A 12,191-nucleotide genomic window follows, 5' to 3' on the forward strand; every position below is an offset into this window, starting at 1 on the left:
AGCAGCACATGTAATAAACATATACAGTATGTAATACCACAGCTCATGTAATAAACATATACAGTATGTGATACAGCAGCACATGTAATAAACATATACAGTATGTAATACCACAGCTCATGTAATAAACATATACAGTATGTGATACTGCAGCTCATGTAATAAACATATACAGTATGTGATACCACAACTCATGTAATAAACATATACAGTATGTGATACAGCAGCTCATGTAATAAACATATACAGTATGTGATACCACAGCTCATGTAATAAACATATACAGTATGTGATACCGCAGCTCATGTAATTAACATGTACAGTATGTGCTACCACAGCTCATGTAATAAACATAAACAGTATGTGATACCACAGCTCATGTAATAAACATATACAGTATGTGATACCACAACTCATGTAATAAACATATACAGTATGTGATACCGCAGCTCATGTAATAAACATAAACAGTATGTGATACCGCAGCACTTGTAATATTAAGGAGTAGAAAACTGGGACTAGATACAGTGTGTGATAGTGGAATAAAAGGATTACCAATCCGGTGCTAGCCCCACAAAAATAATAAGCTAGATAGATAAAGGTCAAGAAAGGGGTTTGACAGCACTCATTCCTACTATAAGTAAAGATTAAAAAATTGAATTTTTAATAAGTATTAGTTAAAAAAGGACATTTTAACAACAAGACCTTATATAAAGATAATACCTTGTCCCCCTGTTTCCTGGCCGATAACTGCTCCCTCGGCTTCAGGGGACAGAGACAAGAGACAACTAATAATTTTAAACCAATAAGTGCACCAAGGTGCTTACTTTAGACACAAATGCGTTTCGGCTGTTTACTGCAGCCTTTTTCAATGTGGCAAGACAAGCCGAGGCCCTGGTGCCTCCCCTTCTTATAGCACACTACTACCGGTTTGCCAGCCAATCACAGGCGTTATACAGAACCGCCCTACTGAGCATCAATGACTCGGTTGTAAGTATGGGCTTGTGCGTTATAGGTAATTTGATTGGTTGATACATCTCGTGATGTCAGTGACTAACCCGTAATCATAACGATGTACACTTCAATGTTAATCCATTAATAACATTAGAGCTATGTATTTCAATCATGTTGTAAGTCATTGTTCACACCAAAGTATGGATACTGTTGCCCTCTCTTGGTTAAAAGTGCTGGTTACTCATCGGTGTTAGAAAACTTTTCGATCAGCTGATATTAGAGCGAACCAATGTTTATACTCTGTGTGTTTAATTTTCTTTATTCACACTTGACTTTTTAAGTTTTTACAATATTTAGTGCGGTCTGATTGCACGTTGATCACTGTGTGTGCATGAACTTCAGATGGCCGTAGTTATAGATCAAGAATTATTGTTCTTACGAATGTCACAGTTGTTTGTCAAAGTTAAGTTCGATCTGATTATAAGTTGATCACTATGTGAGCATGAACTTCAGATGGCCGTAATTATACATACAGAATTTAGTTCTTGCAACTGTCATTATTGTTCTACAGTTCTAAGTGTGATTCAGAGTAGTACACTATATATAAAAACATCAGTTATTAAAAATAAATAATACAAGGCGCAGATTACTCATCTATATTAGAAAACTAATCGATAAGCTGATATTAGAGCGAACCAATGTTTATACTCTGTGTGTTTACTTTTCTTTTTTCACATTTGACTTGAAGTTGTGTCAATATTTAATGCGGTCTGGTTACAAGTTGATCACAGTGTATGCATAAATTTCAGATGGCCATAAAGAGGTTTGTTCTTATAACTGTCACTGTTGTTTGTCAATATTTAGTGCAGTCTGATTATTTGTTGATCACTGTGTGTGCATGAACTTCAGATGATCATAATTATAAATAAAGAGTTTTGTACTTGCAACTGTCATTGTTGTTCTACAGTTCTAAGTGTGATTCAGAATAATACACTGAATATATAAACATCAGTGAATAACAACCAGTACATTAGGGGGGCATGTACATTTTCATAACTGGTGAGCAAATTTAAATAGTGATGATAAGGTTAAGCCCATTTTGTTATATTTGTAAGTTGAAATCAAATGGAACTGTTGTTCTTCCCATCATTTTTAGTAAACCATTATTCAATGATAATTTCAACATGATTGTTGAGAATTACATTAGCTCATAAGCACTTTGCATACTTGTTGGTTAGGTCCTAAATTAAATCTTATAATGCTGATATATTTGTTCGTGGTCTTGGGTATAGCTAATTATTATACATGAACCATATTGGTACCACCAAATTAGTATGAAAATACATATCTGTGTGGTATATCATTAGGAACAATGTGTATAGTTCATATTTAGTAAAATAGAAAAATCCTAAGACCCATCTGGTTAGCATTATATGTGAAAGGCAGCTGGAGTAGTGTTAAATATGCTATGGGCGGCACAGAGACTATAATTCCATTCTGTGTAGGTATCAATAGATTAACCATCATTCATCAAATCTCTTATAGTGTTTAATACAACGGCAGAAATTCCTCTTACAGGTGTAGTACAAGTAATATCACCTTAAGACTGGAAGTGTGCTCTCCTGAGGTTTGTATATGACTATAGTAATATGCGGATATCTATTCGTTTAATACCACAATAGAGTGGAAATATACTCAGATCTAAAAAGAATATATATCGTATCATTTACAGTGAGGGAGCCAAAAATATGACCTTACAGAAATACCCAATAATTATTGGCTTCATTCATTCCATGGGGGTAACTGAATTTAGCCTAAAGATCCAACCTGTTTCTTTTTGTAATAGAACATTTTCAATGTTGCCACCTCTGATACCTGGTTTAACCCTTTCCAGGCCCCAGCACTTAAAAGAGGTGGTACTACCAGCGTGTTGCAATAGAAAGTGTTTAGCCACACTAGTAATCTGTTTGCCATCTTTTTGGTCTTTGTCGGCATTACGTATGTTACTTAAATGTTCTGTAATTCTGGTGCGTAGTTTGCGAGTGGTCATACCTGTGTAAATTAAATTACATGAGCAAGATAAACAATAGATTACATTGTCGCTCTGACAATTGATGTGTGTTTTGATTATCCATTTTTTAGAGAACCTGTCAGTAATGTAATCTTTTTTTGTCATGTATTGACATGTTTTACAGTGACCACAAAGGGTGGATCCTTGATAAATTGTTTTTTTATTTCTGTTTCTGTCAAAATGGCTTGTGGTGAGATTGTCCATTAGGTTTCTACCTCGTCTGAAAGTGAAAGAAGGTCTTTCTGGTAATAATTTTTTTAGACTCTCATCACTCTGTAGTATATGCCAATGTTTTTTGGGACAATTGAACTCACTTGCTCACTCTGTTTATTGTATGTCGATATAAATCTAATAGTATTAGATTCTGAGTCACATTTTTTGTTAGGTTTAAGTAGTTCTTGTCTATCTTTCTTTATTGCTTTGTTATAGGCTTTGGCTAATAATCTCCTAGAGTAGCCTCTTTTTAGTAATCTTTCTTTTAGTTCCAAAGCTGTCTTTTTAAAAGAGGAAATGTCTGTGCAATTTCTCCTTATTCTCAAATATTCTCCATATGGGAGGCTATTTATTGTGGATGGATGGTGATTACTTTTTGCATGCAAGATGATATTCGTTGCAGTGGCTTTTCTGTATGTCTCTGTCACCAGTTTTTTATCATATTTAGAAATTGTTAGATCCAGGAATTGGACTTTCTCAGTACTCACATTGTATGTAAGATATAACCCAAAAGGATTTTCATTGAGTGACCTGAAAAACTCTCCCAATATTTCTATCGGACCTTCCCAAACAAGGAAAATATCATCTATATACCTGGACCAGTGGGAGATGTACTGTATATACTGGTTAAGATTGTCATTAAACACAATCATCTCTTCCCACCAGCCCAGGTATATGTTTGCATAAGTCGGTGCACAGGATGTGCCCATTGCGGTTCCGCAAACTTGGAGAAAGAAGTTATAATCAAACACGAAGTAGTTGTGTGTTAATACAAATTTAAGTAGTCTGATGATAAAGTCTTTAGTTTGTTGGTCCATATCTTTTTCCTTTTGTAAAAAGTGGGCTACTGCTCTAATACCCCACTCGGTTTTTATACTCGTATATAGGGACTCAACGTCACAAGTTACTAGTATGGAATGTTGTGTCATTTCAATATTTTGCATCTTGTTTAGGATGTGCATCGTATCTCTTGTATATGATGGTAATGCAACCACTATATTTCTTAATCTGGCATCAACATATTTACTAGCCTTTTCAGTGAGTGACCGTATGCCAGAGACAATGGGTCTCCCTGGTGGACAGGAAATATTTTTATGGATCTTCGGCAATAGGTACATCGTAGCTACTCTAGGATTATTGACAGTTAGATATTTATGTTCTTTTTGGTCAATAATTTTGTCAGCCAAAGCTGCATCAATAAGTTTTTTATATAGTTCAAGAAAGTTTGCAGTCGGATTACCCAATCATTTTTTATAATTGGTTTTATTACATAGTTGTTTTATGGCTTCCTCTGTATACATTGAGGTGGGCCAGATTACTATGTTACTCCCTTTGTCGCTATTTTTGATTTGAACATCTGTCCATTTAGTCATTTCTTGTAATGCCTCTATTTCAGGTTTGTTCATATTACCAGTACAGTAGTCATTATCCTTAATAGTCAAAATGTCATTACAGACTAAATTCAAAAACGTAGTAGCTTGAGGTGAGATGTGACTAGGAGGAACAAATTGAGACTTTGTGTTTGATGATAACTTCTGTCTCCAAGTTTGTGGAACCGCAATGGGCACATCCTGTGCACCGACTTATGCAAACATATACCTGGGCTGGTGGGAAGAGATGATTGTGTTTAATGACAATCTTAACCAGTATATACAGTACATCTCCCACTGGTCCAGGTATATAGATGATATTTTCCTTGTTTGGGAAGGTCCGATAGAAATATTGGGAGAGTTTTTCAGGTCACTCAATGAAAATCTTTTTGGGTTATATCTTACATACAATGTGAGTACTGAGAAAGTTGAATTGCTGGATCTAACAATTTCTAAATGTGATAAAAAACTGGTGACAGAGACATACAGAAAAGCCACTGCAACGAATATCATCTTGCATGCAAAAAGTAATCACCATCCATCCACAATAAATAGCCTCCCCTATGGAGAATATTTGAGAATAAGGAGAAATTGCACAGACATTTCCTCTTTTAAAAAGACAGCTTTGGAATTAAAAGAAAGATTACTAAAAAGAGGCTACTCTAGGAGATTATTAGCCAAAGCCTATAACAAAGCACTAAAGAAAGATAGACAAGAACTACTTAAACCTAACAAAAAATGTGACTCAGAATCTAATACTATTAGATTTATATCGACATACAATAAACAGAGTGAGCAAGTGAGTTCAATTGTCCCAAAAAACATTGGCATATACTACAGAGTGATGAGAGTCTAAAAAAATTATTACCAGAAAGACCTTCTTTCACTTTCAGACGAGGTAGAAACCTAATGGACAATCTCACCACAAACCATTTTGACAGAAACAGAAATAAAAAACCAATTTATTAAGGATCCACCCTTTGTGGTCACTGTAAAACATGTCAATACATGACAAAAAAAGATTACATTACTGGATTACAAAATGGATAATCAAAACACACATAAATTGTCAGAGTGACAATGTAATCTATTGTTTATCTTGCTCATGTAATTTAATTTACACAGGTATGACCACTCGCAAACTACGCACCAGAATTACAGAACATTTAAGTAACATACGTAATGCCAACAAAGACCAAAAAGATGGCAAACAGATTACTAGTGTGGCTAAACATTTTCTATTGCAACATGCTGGTAGTACCACCTCTTTTAAGTGCTGGGGCCTGGAAAGGGTTAAACCAGGTATCAGAGGTGGCAACATTGAAAATGTTCTATTACAAACAGAAACAGGTTGGATCTTTAGGCTAAATTCAGTTACCCCCCATGGAATGAATGAAGCCAATAATTATTGGGTATTTCTGTAAGGTCATATTTTTGGCTCCCTCACTGTAAATGATACGATATATATTCTTTTTAGATCTGAGTATATTTCCACTCTATTGTGGTATTAAACAAATAGATATCCGCATATTACTATAGTCATATACAAACCTCAGGAGAGTACAATTCCAGTCTTAAGGTGATATTACTTGTACTACACCTGTAAGAGGAATTTCTGCTGTTGTATTAAACACTATAAGAGATTTGATGAATGATGGATACTCTATTGATACCCACACAAAATGGAATTATAGTCTCTGTGCCGCCCATAGCATATTTAACACTACTCCAGCTGCCTTTCACATATAATGCTAACCAGATGGGTCTTAGGATTTTCCTATTTTACTAAATATGAACTATACACATTGTTCCTAATGATATACCACACAGATATGTATTTTCATACTAATTTGGTGGTACCAATATGGTTCATGTATAATAATTAGCTATACCCAAGACCACGAACAAATATATCAGCATTATAAGATTTAATTTAGGACCTAACCAACAAGTATGCAAAGTGCTTATGAGCTAATGTAATTCTCAACAATCATGTTGAAAGTATCATTGAATAATGGTTTACTAAAAATGATGGGAAGAACAACAGTTCCATTTGATTTCAACTTACAAATATAACAAAATGGGCTTAACCTTATCATCACTATTTAAATTTGCTCACCAGTTATGAAAATGTACATGCCCCCCTAATGTACTGGTTATTATTCACTGATGTTTATATATATACAGTGTATTATTCTGAATCACACTTAGAACTGTAGAACAACAATGACAGTTGCAAGTACAAAACTCTTTATTTATAATTATGATCATCTGAAGTTCATGCACACACAGTGATCAACAAATAATCAGACCGCACTAAATATTGACAAACAACAGTGACAGTTATAAGAACAAACTTCTTTATGGCCATCTGAAATTTATGCATACACTGTGATCAACTTGTAACCAGACCGCATTAAATATTGACATAACTTCAAGTCAAATGTGAAAAAAGAAAAGTAAACACACAGAGTATAAACATTGGTTCGCTCTAATATCAGCTTATCGATTAGTTTTCTAATATAGATGAGTAATCTGTGCCTTGTATTATTTATTTTTTAATAACTGATGTTTTTATATATAGTGTATTACTCTGAATCACACTTAGAACTGTAGAACAATAATGACAGTTGCAAGAACTAAATTCTGTATGTATAATTACGGCCATCTGAAGTTCATGCTCACATAGTGATCAACTTATAATCAGATCGAACTTAACTTTGACAAACAACTGTGACATTCGTAAGAACAATAATTCTTGATCTATAACTATGGCCATCTGAAGTTCATGCACACACAGTGATCAACGTGCAATCAGACCGCACTAAATATTGTAAAAACTTAAAAAGTCAAGTGTGAATAAAGAAAATTAAACACACAGAGTATAAACATTGGTTCGCTCTAATATCAGCTGATCGAAAAGTTTTCTAACACCGATGAGTAACCAGCACCTTTAACCAAGAGAGGGCAAACAGTATCCATACTTTGGTGTGAACAATGACTTACAACATGATAGACATACATAGCTCTAATGTTATTAATGGATTAACATTGAAGTGTACATTGTTATGATTACGGGTTAGTCACTGACATCACGAGATGTATCAACCAATCAAATTACCTATAACGCACAAGCCCATACTTACAACCGAGTCATTGATGCTCAGTAGGGCGGTTCTGTATAACGCCTGTGATTGGCTGGCGAACCGGCAGTAGTGTGCTATAAGAAGGGGTGGCACCCGGGCCTCGGCTTGTCTCGCCACATTGAAAAAGGCTGCAGTAAACAGCCGAAACGCGTTTGTGTCTAAAGTAAGCACCTCGGTGCACTTATTGGTTTTAAATTTGTTATCTAACTCTGCATGTACTGCCTATTCAGTATAAACCTACAAACTGCCTGATTACCTGTTGCCAAACTCTTCAAGGACTGACTACACAGTATTAACCCTCAAACTGCCTGATAACAAGTTACCTACTCCTGCATTATTAACTGTTTCTTGTTTACCCTTCCTCTGTCTGAGTATAAGTGACTATCCCTGCTCTCCTGATTCTGTGGAAGACTTTTCCTGTAACCAGTTCCTTACTCAGAAGTCTATTTGGATGATTTCTTGAATTACTTTGGACTCAGGCTAACCCTGCTCCATATCGTGAGTACATTGTTTTTTAGAGGTTGTCGTGGGGTCACGTCCTGGATTAAACTCAGAGTGCAAGGGTGTTTTTTAAGTTCGCCCTAGCATTTGGGTCTTCTTCTGGACTTTTCCTAACCTGACAGTACAAACGGGCCATAATATGGACCCTGATGAGTTATCCAGGCTGTGGCTCTACAAGGGCAACTTCTGGGAAATCATTCTGCTCATTTGCAATCTTTGGATTCCAAGCTTGACCAGATTACTGCTCTGCTACATAACCTCTCCGCTCCTTCTCTAGCTACTGTGACTCCTACTGCAGCTGCTACTAGCTCCAATGCTGTCTTTAACCCACCTCAACCTGTTGGACAGTATATACCACGAATCCCACTTCCAGATAAATATGACGGTAATCCTGAAGAATGCTGTGGATTCCTTAATCAATGTCATTTACACTTCAGAAACAATCCTCAAGTTTTTTCCAATTCTACTTCCAAGATCACCTTTATTATTTCCCTCATGAAGGGTAAGGCTCTAGCCCGGGTGTCTCCTCTTTTAGAGAAGAATGATCCTTTACTACAGGATGTGGAATTATTTGTGTCCATTTTTTCTTCTGTTTTTGACAAGCCTGGGAGGTCTGCAGCTGCAGAGGCAGGATTGTTGGATCTGAGACAGGGATCCCTTTCAGTAGCTCAATATGCTATTGAATTCAGGACTTTAGCCGCAGAAACTGATTGGAACCATGGAGCCTTACGGGCAGCCTTTCGCAAGGGACTTTGCAAACGCCTTAAGGATGAACTTGTATTTCGGGAACTCCCCGATTCATTGGAGGGTCTTATCAATTTGTGTATTACTCTTGACGCCCGACATTCTGAACGTCTTCAGGAGAGAGATAGGAATCGAAGATCCTTTGTTAAATCTTCTTTTCGTCCTCCTATTCGAACCTGAAGTCTGTCTCATAATAATTCCCAATCTCCTGAGTCTGTGGAACCCATGGAAGTAGGAGCTATTAAATGGTCGGAAGCTGAACGCCATAGAAGGCGTACTTTTGGATTATGTCTGTATTGTGGTACCAAAGGACATTTACTGAAGGACTGTCCTATCCGGCCAGTAAAAGCCAAGGCTTAACTTTTGATAGAGGGACAGAGTTAAGCCAGAATCCCATGTCTTCCCTCAATTCTAAACTTTTTGTTCCTGTAACTATCTCTTTTGGAGACACCAAGTTTCGAGCTCAAGCCCTCATTGACTCTCGAGCTGCTGGAGTTTTCATTGATTCAAACTTTGACTCTCTCAGGATTCCTCTTCAAGCCAAGAAACAGTTAATTAAGGTAACCACTGTTAGTGGACAGCCTTTAGGTTCTGGTATCATACAAAATTCTACCATTCCTCTTCTTTTGTCTGTGGGTATACTCCATTCTGAAGTTATTCGTTTTGACGTCATCACTTCTCCCCACATACCGTTGATTCTGGGGTTACCTTGGTTGCAGCTTCATGATCCAGTCTTCTCATGGTCTAAAGGAGAACTTATTTCCTGGGGAACTACCTGTTTCAAACATTGCCTGCAAAATCCCTCAAAACCATCTGGTCCTGTCGTAGCTATGGTGGAAGTTCCTGATTCATTGCCTAATTACTATCATGCCTTTAGTGATGTGTTTTCTAAGAAGGAGGCTGAGACATTACCTCCACACCGGATATTTGACTGTCCTATCGAATTGTTTTCAGGGGCTCCTCTTCCTAAAGGAAGGACCTATCCCCTCTCTCGTCAAAAAAATTTCTCTCTTGAGGAATACATAAAGGACAACTTAGCCAGAGGATTTATTCGTCCTTCCTCATCACCTGTGGGTGCAGGTTTTTTCTTCATTGGGAAAAAAGATGGAGGTCTCCGTCCCTGTATCGATTATCGGGCCTTGAATCAGATTACTGTCAAAAACAGCTATCCTCTGCCGCTCATTCCTGAGTTATTTGATCGTCTTCAAGGTGCTTCTATTTTTTCCAAGTTAGATCTCCGTGGGGCCTACAATTTGGTCAGAATCCGTAAAGGAGACGAATGGAAGACGGCATTTAACACTAGATTTGGTCATTACGAGTATCTAGTAATGCCATTCGGATTGTGCAATGCACCAGCAGTATTTCAGCACTTTGTTAACAAAATCTTCAGAGACTATCTAAATCAATTTGTTATCATTTATCTTGACGACATTCTGATCTATTCCAAAACATTACAGGAACATGTACATCATGTAAGACTGGTACTTCAGAGGTTACGAGACAATTCTCTTTTCGCTAAATTGGAGAAATGCTCCATTCCCTTTTTGGGTTATATCATTTCAGAATCAGGTTTTGAGATGGATGCTGCTAAACTTTCGACTATCAAGGACTGGCCCAGACCAACTACTCTCAAATCCCTGCAGAGGTTTCTTGGCTTTGCCAATTACTATAGAAAGTTTATTAAGAACTTTGCTGACATCACGTCTCCGCTCACTTCTCTTACTAAGAAAGGGCAAAATTGTAAGAACTGGTCCACTTCGGCAGTACAGGCTTTTGAAACGCTAAAATCAGCATTTTCTTCAGCACCTCTTCTCAGTCATCCAATTCCTGATCTCCAGTTTATTTTGGAGGTTGACGCTTCTTCTATAGCAGCTGGAGCTGTTCTCTCCCAACGTGAGATACATCCTGTGGCATTCTTTTCGAAAAAAATTCAGTCCTGCCAAGTTAAATTATGATGTGGGCAATAAGGAGCTTTTGGCTATAAAATTAGCTTTGGAGGAATGGAGGCATTGGTTAGAGGGTACCAGTCAACCTTTTTTCATTCTGACAGATCATAAGAATCTTTTATACCTCCATACAGCTACTCGTCTCAATCCTCGCTGGCTCGGTGGGCCTTGTTCTTCTCCAGGTTTAATTTTGTACTTTCCTATGTTCCTGGTTCAAAAAATTCCAAGGCAGATGCTTTATCTAGGCAGTTCCAATCTTCTGAGCCTTCTCCTTTGGATTCTGAACCTATACTACGTCCAGTCAAAGTTTTGGCTCAAGTATCCTCTTTTCCAGTACAGGCTTTACATGCTGCTCAAGTCCAGGTACCATCTTCTTGCAAACTACCTTCTGGTATCCTGTATGTACCCAAAGGATTACGTCTTAAGCTTCTACGTTGGGCTCACAACAACATTTCAGCAGGTCATCCTGGAGTAACCAATACTTTGTGGAAACTGAAGCAGCATGTTTGGTGGTCCACTATGAGGAGGGATGTTAAGGATTATATTGCTGCTTGTGGTTCTTTTGCTTCGAACAAACAATCTTCTCATCGACCGTTTGGTCTATTACACCCTCTTCCTATTCCTCATTACCCTTGGTCTCACTTATCCATGGACTTCGTTACAGATCTTCCTGTTTCTGCTGGAAATACGACCATTTGGGTAGTGGTGGATCGGTTCTCCAAGTCTGCTCACTTCCAGGCTTGCCTTCAGCTCAAAGACTTTCTGAACTCTTTGTTCTACATATATCTCGTTTACATGGTTTTCCCACTGACATAGTCTCAGATCGCGGAGTTCAATTTGTTTCCAAGTTTTGGAGGTCTTTTTGTAAGCACTTCGGAATCAACATATCTCTTTCTACTGCACATCATCCTCAATCCAACAGACAGACTGAGCGTGTAAATCAAGCCTTAGAATCTTTTCTTAGACATTATGTAGACCATCACCACTCCAACTGGTCTCAGTTATTGCCTTTGGCGGAATTAGCTCACAACTCACGCTATAACGCCTCATTACAGACCTCTCCCTTTAAGGCAGCTTATGGTTTTGAACCTAGAACCTTTCCTATGATTACCAGTTCTACTGAAGTCCCTGGAGCAGATCGTATTGTGAAAAATCTCAGTAACCACTGGCAACTCATTCGTCAAAATCTACTTTCCTCTTCCTTAAGACACAAGAGATATGCTGATCGCAGAAGGTGTAAGGCTCC

At 37.5% G+C, this 12,191-nt stretch overlaps 1 long non-coding RNA gene across 1 annotated transcript in view; it reads right to left on the bottom strand.

The window, feature by feature from the left end:
* Positions 1-884, bottom strand: part of LOC128635994 (uncharacterized) — a 53,657-nt gene extending 52,773 nt beyond the window's left edge. Inside the window, exon 1 of the long non-coding RNA XR_008398643.1 lies at positions 828-884. This is a non-coding gene — a long non-coding RNA (uncharacterized LOC128635994). The remainder of the gene's footprint in view (positions 1-827) is intronic.
* Positions 885-12,191: the final 11,307 nt, after the last annotated feature.

Source organism: Bombina bombina, chromosome 7 (assembly GCF_027579735.1).
Source record: "Bombina bombina isolate aBomBom1 chromosome 7, aBomBom1.pri, whole genome shotgun sequence".
NCBI classification, from domain to species: Eukaryota; Metazoa; Chordata; class Amphibia; order Anura; family Bombinatoridae; genus Bombina; species Bombina bombina.